Source organism: Stegodyphus dumicola, chromosome 4 (genome assembly GCF_044657685.1).
Source record: "Stegodyphus dumicola isolate Sdum_Otavi_A_Nest chromosome 4, ASM4465768v1".
In the NCBI taxonomy this organism is placed as follows: domain Eukaryota; kingdom Metazoa; phylum Arthropoda; class Arachnida; order Araneae; family Eresidae; genus Stegodyphus; species Stegodyphus dumicola.
The window spans coordinates 94,643,837-94,652,787 of NC_140771.1; the positions used below are offsets into that span (position 1 = coordinate 94,643,837).

Sequence of the window (8,951 nt, forward strand, 5' to 3'; positions counted from 1 at the left end):
TCTTTTATTTCTGCTTTTTGTGTATTTAGCTGGTATATGATTTGTTTTGAAAAATTATTGATTAAAATACATAAAAAATATTTTATAATAAAAAAACTGAAAATTTATATAAAATATTAAAGATTGCTGTCTAATAAGTGTTTCTCAAAGAATTAATATTTAATTTCTATCTTCTCAACTTTGGGAAGGGGGTATTCAAGAAATCATTATCTAGAAGGATTCTATTTAGCTTATGTCTGGAGAAAAGAAACTAATCCACTTATTGTATTCTGATTTTTAGTAAATACATTAATTTATAAGTGTGATCATCATTGGCTTTAACTAATTTTAGTTTGAGGAAATTTATACAGAAACTGCAATTCATCTATTGAAACTGCTGAAATGTATTAAATATAGTTCCCCAGGGTTAAAGAAAAATCTGTTTCAAATATTAAATTTTTCTCAATTTTTAATTTTTTTTTCAAATATTAAAATTTTACTTAATTTTTATAATAGTTTTGAATTGATGGTGGTGGAGATTCAAGTTAAAGATGTTAGAGTCAAATAGTTAAAGATGATTTATTAGAATATATGCGTTCACCTTTTACTTTGTCCTGCATAAGCGTATTCAATTTTCCTTCCGGTGTTTCTTTTTTTTTTTTTTTTCCATGTGAATTTGTCTTTATGAAAATATTTTCTCATTTAATATTGGTTATAACTGAAATAAAATTACTTGTAAAGGAATTCTACCAATTGTCTCTTTGTAATTAAATAGGCCATGCACACAGAAGCTGTTATGACCTGTGTATGTTATCATTTTTTTATTATTATTTTTTTAATCTTCTGACTAAATATATATACAAATTTATCCCTCCCTTCTCCTACAACAACCATATATTATACTGATATAGATTAATATCCTAAGATGATTTCTTAATTTTTTCTTTATTTGAAAAATCAGAATACTGTTTAGAAAAGCTTATTAAAGAAAACATGATACTAGTATTACATCATATGTAAGTTTGACATGTATAATGAAAGGTTTCCCGTATATACCTTAACTTGCAAAATTCTTTCTCTGGGTGTATGTGTAGAACATACTACATTCACTTATGTTCTTTCCCCCATTTTGACTGATTAAAAGAAATGTAGCAAAAGGAGGGATTTGAATTCCTAAAAAGATAAGTAAAATATTTTAAGCAATAATAAATACAGAATAATAGACAAGAAAAGTTTATTACATACATGTAATATTTTTTATATATTCAATAATTTAGAAAGTAATATTTCAGAATTTAGATTTGGCAGGTGCATGTATTAAATTTTTGTTACCTAAAAGCATAAGTAATATATTTAACAAAATTAAAATGATATATACTGTCTGCCATATATTTTATTTTAACTCGGTGTTTAATAAAATTGATTTTAGATCATCAGATTCATCCTTCTATGGCCAGGCGTGATATGAGAAAGTATCATTTTAAACATAACACACTTCTGTCTCTCTTTGAGTATTATATTAAATAGTATAGCATTATTAAGCAGTGCTGTATCAAAACTGACATCTACATATTAAATATTCCTAGGCTTGGGTTGAATTAATCTTCTTGTTTTTAAAACTGAAGTTATTAGTTATTTAGTTAGCTCATATTTTGGATAGAGCAAAGTCATTGGTTATATCTTTTCTAAATTAATTAACTCATAAATCTCTTTCATGTTGTTTTAAGTGAATAATACAGTTATACTCTGACCAATAGGCATTTTGTCATTCATATCTAGAGCATGTCAGACTTCTCAAGCCTGTATGCTTATTGGTGCTACTTTATTTAAAATTCATGATAATCTGCTATGTCATATTTATGTGCTAATCGCACAACATTTGTATTCAATGTTCTCTGGCAGTCATTATAATGTTACAGAATCATACGTAATTACTTGAGGTATTATCTTTCTGTCTAATCCCAGTTAACATGGAAAAATTATTTTTTTAGATTTGCTGTCCAAAAATTGAATATAAGTATTCCACATTTTGCAATCTATAGTTAAAATATTCCATCTCATTTATTAATTCAGCATCATTTTAGGTACTAAAAGCAAATTTTCTCATTGTCAAGACTGTCAGTCATCCCATCTTTAGTAATGGCTGTCTCATCTGGGTTTATGCTTTCCTGATTCATCAGAAATCCTAAGTTTGTTGAGTATTTAAGAATGAAAACTTTGAGAAATGTTTTATGAAAAGTCATAAAAAATTGAAAACACAGTATTCGAACTTCTTGGCAATGATTATAGTAGTATGTTTCTTAGAGGCTCAGGTGAATCTTTTGTACATTCCCTTTGATGTGTGACTGTGAAAGAAACAAGTGGTCTTCATATGCTTTCTTTGCATTTTTATATATTTGTTGTTAATATTATCCATGCTTGTAACATTTGCAGTATATATTATATTGAACTGAGATAGCATTATAAGTCTATCAGTTCAAAAGTAGATAATTTTGATTAACATTCTGCTAGTTATGATTTTAGCACTGATTACTTTATATGCTGATCCATGACTTTTGAATTTTTTTATTCTGTGAAAGCCTTTGAGTCATTACTCCAGTAACCACATTTTGATCTCAGTATTATCACCTGTGGAAGCATTCTCCAAATGGTACCCTCATGGCATCAAGTGGTCTCAGGCATTCTGAATATATATGAAATTTCCTTCATTTGAAATGGAGCTGGGCAAAGTACTAGCATTGATATGGTGCTGCCAATGATATCTTAATGCTTCTTGCCATGATAAAATGTTTGGACTTTTTCTGATTAGGTCAGACACATGAGGTAGACATTACACCAACATTTAGTGAAATTTTTGCAAATTTTTAACTATACTTTTTCAGCATTTACAGTGGACAAAAATTAACTTTTGCTGCTGTTTTCTGTAGGATTTTCTGCTTTCAAGTATTTAACTACTTCACTGTTTTTTCCAAAACAGGCTCAAGTGTAATCAGTAGTTTGAACCCTAATACAGCATATATGCATATATCATTTACACAATTATTTGGGTATTTAAGATGGCCATTGGACATTTTATATTTTTTTAATTATAAAAATTGCTCAAAGCTACTACTGAGGACATTTTTCAAATCGCCGAGTCTGTCTCAAGAGAAATGGTGAAGTAGTTAATGTGCATTGATATACTTCTGTTGTTTTTCGCATTTATCTTCAAGAAGACAAAAGTACTGAAAATTAGAAATAATTGAAGTTTAATTAGATTGAAGCCATGCAAATTCTTTCAGTTAAATAAATTCGAGTTACAGGCTATTTTTAATGTGGTTTAGCAGTAAAGGAAGTTTTGACAGAGAGTATATAAAGAAGAATTTTGAATGTTCAGAAAGTAACAAAAACATTTAATAATAAAGACAACATTGCTTCATGTTTGTGCAAAATAGTAATTTTTTATATTCCTGTACACTAAGTGGCATTTAATCGAGTGGATAAGGCTGCTGAAGAGTGATATTTTGACCTTGGGGGAAGTCCTAGCAAACAAGATGTTACATGAGCGTTTTCATGGCTTTTTCCATGTGTAAGTTATTTCCTCTTAGAAAATCTTCTAAGGAAACATCTCTCCCTTTAGGCTGATAACTTCTATATGCTTTTCCTGTTAAATGAAATGACAATAATACTTCCTAATAATGAAAGCTACTTAAGAGAAAGCAATTCATTTCTCATCTCACTCTCTTTTCTTGCTGTCTGAATTTTGATTAAATTCAAAAACTTGATTAAAAACTTATTAAACTTTGATTATTTGATTAAAACTTTGATTATTTTTTACCTATATATATATATATATTTAGATACATTTTGCTAATAAAGTTTTGACAAATTTCTTTAATGGTCTCTTCAAACAGTATCCTGGTTTGCTTTTACTCTCCATATATGAAGCTACAACAAGCAACCAGTAAAATACTTTTTGTTTGCAAAATGAATTAATCAGAATTGTGTATATTTTGACACTTCAGTTCCATACATTTGCTCTTTCCAAAATTCGTATCATTTCAAATTATTTTGTTCTGCTTTCTTATTACATGATTTATTTTTAAATAATTATTCTTTATTGGATATCAATATTTTTAAATACAAAAATGTTGAAATATTCCTTCCTTTTAAATTGTGTTCTTATTTCATTAATTAATTTTTTATGGATGTTAGTTTCTGCTATTTAATAACATTTCATTTAACACCCGAAACTTATTTTATGCCTAAATTGCAAAAGAATTGAGTTTATAAAGCACTTATTTTGGGGCAGAAGGAGAACGATTTTGGCTTCTAAGTGAATTGCATGTGCCATTATTATTGTTGCTTATTCCATATATCTTAAATAGTCTTGAAGAGATTCAATTTTTAAATTTTTTGAACATGTGAAGTTTTACAAAGCAATCCAAATAATATGACTGTAAATTGTGTTACAAAGTGCATATGCAAAATCAAATATATATCTTCAGGGAAAGGAGGAAATATTTTTTAAACTTATTTGAATAACCCTTATACTATTTTGATTAATATTTCGTGAAGTGTTAACTCATTAACAAAAAAGTATTTAAAAAAACAGAATTTTTCTGAAAATACTGCCTTTATTTGTACAATTATGAATTTTAAAACCTGCATTGTTTAAAGTAATCAGTTGATTAATTACATTTTATTTCTGTTAGGTTGTAACTAAAAATTAAATTAAAAAAGTATAAATGTTATGAGAATGTGTAAATACAAGTTTCTACCATTTTTATAAAAAATTGTCAGTTTAAATGTCTGTAAATATACAGGTTGTTTCATATTGAATGGAGAAAAAAGAAATCATCCTGTGAATTCTATAATTATTTTGATAAATCAGATTTACAATGAAACTATAGTTATCCAAGTTTCTATAGTTCTTATATGTATGTCCCTCCAGTGATACTGCAAATATTTCTGTGGTATTCCAATTCCTGCCATACTCATAATAGAATATCCTTTGTTAATCATTCGAACAATTCAGTTATCCGTTGCTTCAAGTCCTGGGGAAATGGAGGAACAAACACCTTAGTAAAACACCATAGGAAAGAATCACAAGGGATTAGATTTGGGGATCTTGTGTGTCAACAGGGCAGAGACATAGCGCTTAATCCAACACGGCCAATCCAGCAATCGGGTAGACTATCGTTCAGGTACTGACATATGTTTTTATGTCAATGTGGTGGAGCACTGTCTTGCTACAGAATGAAGCCAGAAATTGCTTTTTCTAACTGAAGGAACAGCCACTTATAGATATATATCTTGATAAATGCACTGGTTAATCAATGTTTCCACGAAAATAAAGGGATAAAAAACAATTGTTTGAAATGGTGCAGAAAATGTTCACCTTTGGAAAATCACGCTCATGTTCCATTATACCATGTGGGTTTGCTATGCTCCAAAATTGCAAATTGTGGCAATTAACTTTTTCAGAAGCAGAAAAAGTGTCTACACCCATAAACGTAAGTCTGTTCATTAAACCATCTACGTCCAGCTTATCTTGCAAATTCTCATTGAAAACTTTATGTAGCAGTTTGTCAGAAAGTTTTAGTGCCTGCACCATCTGAAGGGTGTATGGTCGGCACTGTAGACATATCCGTAACACACCCCACATAATTACATGAGGCAACGTTGAGTTTAGAACTCATCCAATGTGTTGATTTTGTGGGACTTTGTAAAAATGTTTCTTGAATTTGTTCAACCACTTCGGTTTTGGCTGCTATTCTTCCTGGGCTAGTTTTCTTAAAAAATAGCTTGTATCCTGAAGCTGTTTCACCCCACATTTGATGTTGTGATAGTGTGGTGATTCTTTACCAAATTTTGTGTGAAAATATCTTTGAATGGCAATAAATGATGATGTTTTGGTGTTCCAAAACACAGTTCACTTTCTCATGTATGAATGATGCATTTTGATTAACAGCACCTATAGTAGCGATTTCATAGCTGGAAGATTTTTTTGCTGGTGCCAGATAAACATACTTCAGTTTCAGAATTAACTTTTTTGGCTTAATAAATCAATTTCAGAACTTGTACTATACTGTTGTTTTTTGTCCCAATCAGTATGAAACATCTTCTATTTTTTGTATGTATGAGATTTCTTCATTTTGAAATGGATGTATATAAATTGACTTAGAAATGGATATAAATGAATTATTTAAACAGGTAAAATTTCATTGAAGAGGGACTACTATTTTACTATGTCATGTATATCAGCATCATTTGTTTTTAAATTTTAATTCTCTATTATATGACAGAAATTAGTTTCATTTGCAATTTAAAGTCAAAACTTATGTCTGTAAAATGATAGCATAAGTAATAGCTTAACTGCAAATCAAAATTACATCGTTTTACATTTTTTTCACCCATGTAATATTGAAAAATATTTATCATAGCTTAATATTTCTTTTCCTTTGAACACTGTTACATTTTAAAATTTCATAGAATATCATTCTTAGTAATTTGGTTCCTAGTTTAGGTATGCATTATTTGATTTTTATTTCAGTAGTTTATTTATTTTGTCTCTACAGAGTGAATGGATTTATGAACTTTATCCACGTATATGTTGTTTTGACATGATTTGTTGAATACTTCAAATATACATTTACTCTTCCACATGAGAATGATAAATAATAACTATAATAGAAGAAGAATAAATTTTGTTTTCTGAAGAGTTTCAACCAAGCACAAATTTGCCTTTTTTTTTTATACCAAACAAGTACTATAATTTAGTTTTTAATATGTTAATCATTCAGAATAATTTTCTGATTTCTTAAACTTGATCCATTGGAAATTTTTTATGAAGAATATATTTTTATTATACTTCATGCTGGATGTACTCTTACTACTACTTTTTTTTTCTTTGGAAGTGGATATTATATATATTTATTATGTTTTCATAATTAAAATTATTAAATTTTTAATAAAGAAAATGAATCTTAAAATCATAATTTAAAATTTAATACTTGCATTTCATTCATATCTATATCACTATAAATGTTTAAAATCTTTCGTAGAAATATTAAAAGAATTTACAGTTTCATTAAATATCAGTTCTGTTCTGTGTATTGTGATAAATGTGTCATGTTAACTAATGTTATTTTAATATTGTTTAGTTTGTTATACTAATTTATTAGATGTAGACTTTTTATAACTTTTGTGCTTTTAATAATCTATTAAAGCAGTTTTGATTTTTTTAATCAAAAGTATTTTAGCATTTATCAAAGTTGAATTACTATAGGCATTAAAAATGAAGTATATGACTTTCATCAGAAGTTCTAGAGGATATTCTTTGCAATTTCATACTTGTGTAATTAAGTAATATATTTGTTTTAAAAGCGCTGTGATTTTCTTTTTGAGTTATAGTTACGTTTCTTGTGTTTATGAGCAACAGCCCTGGTGGAAACATTTATTAACTTTTCTCATTGAAATATTAGTTTAGGTTCTTAAGCATTGTGTTCCTAAAGAATGTGTGTAAACAATGTGTTCATTAAAAGCTTATCTTTTATCTAGAGTTATATTGTCATAAATTAAATGAAAATATGTGTTGGTATTTATGTACTGATGCATGCATGCTGTGAATGATGTAATATCTTTTTTCAAGGTATTTTTCTATGTTTTTCATGTATATTCAGAAATTTATTAGAAAAATGTATAGAGAAAACGTATGGCTCTGCTTTATATTTTACTTAATTCTTGTATTTATTTATTGTAAAGTTCTTTGGAGCATGAAAACTTGTGTATTTTTTTGTTAAATGTATAAATTTTATTATTCATAATAAAATGTTTATATAAATACTTTTGACTTTTTTTTTTAAATTTCATTTCAAATTCATTAAATTTCTTTATTGGAAATAATATGTTGTGCAGAGAGGAAATTATAATTTAAAATCAGTAATAAATAAATTTTTGTAATGAATCATAATTCTCTGATTCTACACCATCAGTTATTCTAAGATGCAGGCTATGGTTTCGATAATTAACTGCAGAAAAACAGAGAGGCACAATTCAAAGAAATAGATGCAAAACCATAAAATATGTAATGTATGTTTTTAATAACCAATTTATGTTCATTGGAACAATAGCATTCATAGTTAAAATTAATCATGTAGAAAATTTATCCTTTGGAAATAATTCTGAATTTGTAAAAATGTACAATTTTAAAATCATGCAGATTTCAAGATGTGCTGCGTTTTTAATGAATTTTTTCAAAATTGATAAGAGTAATTGCAACTACACTGTCATCACAGAGTAGTTTTATAGAGTTTTATGCTTTTAATTAATTTTTTAAATGCTGAATAGAATACCAATCCATATTGATGTCCTTTAACTTCCATCTTATATTAATTCCTTTTGTTCTGTAAATATTCTTAGTTATTCTGCTCAGCAAGAGATTTTGTTAATTTTTAGATTATGCTAAGTAATTATTTAGATGAATTATTTATGCTATACAAGGGGTACAAGGAAGAATTATCAGAAGTGGTGGAAAGTAAAGTGTTATAAATGTTGATAAAATGAAAAATATTCTGAAAGGTGAAATTTATCAATGAATAAAACAAAACCGTTGTGAGGATTTATGATGTGACTCACTGGCTGTAACGTGCTTAAGCTATTATTGTGTGTCCTCTGGAGGATAAAATTAAAGGTTATATGAAACTCAGCAGTGTACTTCACAGTAGACAGTTCTCTTTTAGGAGCAATGTACTGCACTGAAGACCTAAGTATTATCAGTATTAGCCTTAATTAATAATTAAACTAATGCTGATAATTACCTTAAGAATCTTGTCTAGATCATTTTCATTTTCCACTAGTTGAGCTCTCCAGGTCTCTGTCCTGTGTAAGGGTGCATTCACATAAGTAATGTCTCAGGTTGCCTACTTTACCACAGGAGCACTGGTCCAAATCCCTAAGGCCCAACTTATGTAAATAGACCGGTATATGAC

At 28.0% G+C, this 8,951-nt stretch overlaps 1 protein-coding gene across 1 annotated transcript in view; it reads left to right on the plus strand.

Annotated features, from left to right (window-relative positions):
• Nucleotides 1-7,806, plus strand: part of LOC118201770 (uncharacterized) — a 136,477-nt gene extending 128,671 nt beyond the window's left edge. Inside the window, exon 17 of the mRNA XM_085815233.1 lies at nucleotides 1-7,806. This exon is cut by the window's left edge and continues 21,486 nt beyond it. The gene's annotated coding sequence lies outside the window, so the exon portion shown is untranslated.
• The last annotated feature ends 1,145 nt before the right edge of the window (nucleotides 7,807-8,951 follow it).